We start from the raw sequence: 2,212 nt of genomic DNA, 5'->3' as shown, positions 1-2,212 counted from the left end.
GCTCCACGGACAACACTCTCGGCACCAGCAGCCAGGAAATTAGAAGATATATTGTGATGGGAAAGTCTGCTGTTAGGGACCTCTCCAAAGTACCATGTAATCCAAGTCATGGTCTTTGCAATTACTTCCTGTGTATCAGAGAGCTGGACAGTGAATAAATGATAGAGAAGAATCAGTGCCTTTGAGTTGTGGTGCTGGAGAAGAGTATTGAACCTACCATGGACTGCCAAGAGAACAGACAGATCTGTCCTGGAGAGGATTTTGAAGCTCTGTCTCACATACTTTGGGCACATGGCCAGGAGGTACCAGTACTTGGAGAAGGACATAATGCTTGAAGGGCGAAGGGACAGCACAGAAGAGGAAGACCCAGTTGAGATGGACTTACACAATAACTGGGTAATGGGTATATGTGTGTCAGAGACAGTGAGACTGGCTCAGGATAAAGCAGAGTTCGGAGCTATTATACATGGGGTTGCTATGGGTCACAAGTAACTGGATGGAACATAACAACAACAACAACAGTATCCCACTGCTCTGTTCACACAATAGCCTCTTGGTTTAGGTGTAGGTTTTGCATGACCACAAGCAAGTGTTCTGGGATTCCCATTCTTCACAATGTTAGCCATAATTTGTTATGATCCACACAGTCAAATGCTATTCTATAGCCAGTAAATCATAAATAGACATTTTTCTGGTATTAACTTCCATCCAGGGTCCCTCAGCAATAATATCCCTAGTGTCATGGCCTCTTCTAAATCCTACTTGAACTGCTGGAAGTTTCCTATATCTATACTGTTTATAACTGTTTTTGAATGATCTTCAGCAGCATTTTGCTTGCATGTGATATTGTTTGATAAGTTTACACATTCTGCTGGATCATCTTTCTTGGGAGTGCAAACAAATAGGGACCTGTTTCAATCAGTTGGCCAGATAGCTGTCTTCCAAACTTCCTGGCTTAAGACTGGTGAGCATATCCAGGGCTGCATCTGTTAGTTGAAATGTTTCAATAAAAGTTCCTGGCACCTTACTTTTTTGCCAATATCTTCAGTGCAGCTTCAGCTTCCTCTTTCATTACCATTGCTTCCTGCTCATTTACTTCTTATTGATTGCTGTCAAGTCGGTCAAGTCGAGCACAACTCGTAATGACCCAATGAACAAAAGGCCAGAAGACTTTCTATAACTATAGACATTTATCAAAGTTCATAGAATTTCCGGAGGCATGTAATTTAGGAAGTGGATAGCACTCCTGCTCATATAGTACTTCCTGAAATTGTTCTGTGTCAGTAGATTCGTTTACTATAGTGACTCTGTGTATTCCTCCCTTCTGTTTATGACACTTCCTGGATCATTCAGCATATTTAATAGGGATGAATAGGTAGTAGCTTATTTTATGAAGTACTGTATATATGAGGGATCGTGTAGGGCACAATGTGCATTGGTAAAGCACAGTGTGTATGGGTAGTGATATACAAATCAATTTTTTAGAAAACAAAGGAGGATGAAAATAAACTTGTATATATAAACAAATACTGCATATTGCAGATTTAGAAAGCATATAATTCTGCTTTTGGCTAGTACTTGATTCAAAGGACTAAAAGGGAAGAGCTTTCATAGATATAAGCTTGTTAAAAGTAGAATCTGGTAATTGGTGTTAGGGCGCATTTGTATGGATTTGTAGATCCACCTTGGACTTTTGATTGAATAGATTTCCCTTTGAAAGAAAGGCAAGCAGGGAGAGAAAGGATAGGGGGAAAAAAAGAGACTGTCTTTTTAAAACTGGAACAAGCTGTTTGGCTTCTGAAACAGGGTGAAGTTGGTGCCCATCAGAGCCCACCCGCTTCCAAGATTTGAAGTTAAAAAGAGCTGGCAAGTGTTCACACTGTTAGCAATCACATCGAGTGGAAGTGGGAGGAATACAACAATGAGGAACCGGGCTGAGCTTGAATCTGTTCCTTCAGCACTCTCCACCTAGCGAGCACAGATGATGCATGGATAAGCAAAAAAAAAAAAAAAAGGGTTGTTGGCTTGAGAAGCAAGGAATCATGAGGATTCCTGGCTTATTGACTTGACTCCATCTGGGAGGCTAAGTCTGAAGGGACCAACAGGTCTGAAATGCAGGGATAAGTGTGGACTCCTGAGTTTGCAGCTGATGCACATTTGAACCTAATCACAATGGCTGGGGATAAGTTGACCAGAACCCAACCCAATAAAG

This window comes from Elephantulus edwardii, unplaced genomic scaffold, assembly GCF_000299155.1.
Source record: "Elephantulus edwardii isolate Elephantulus edwardi_28Jun2011 unplaced genomic scaffold, EleEdw1.0 scaffold00225, whole genome shotgun sequence".
NCBI classification, from domain to species: Eukaryota; Metazoa; Chordata; class Mammalia; order Macroscelidea; family Macroscelididae; genus Elephantulus; species Elephantulus edwardii.
The sequence above is the reverse complement of the archived record's forward strand: the minus strand, read 5'-3'. Positions refer to the sequence as shown.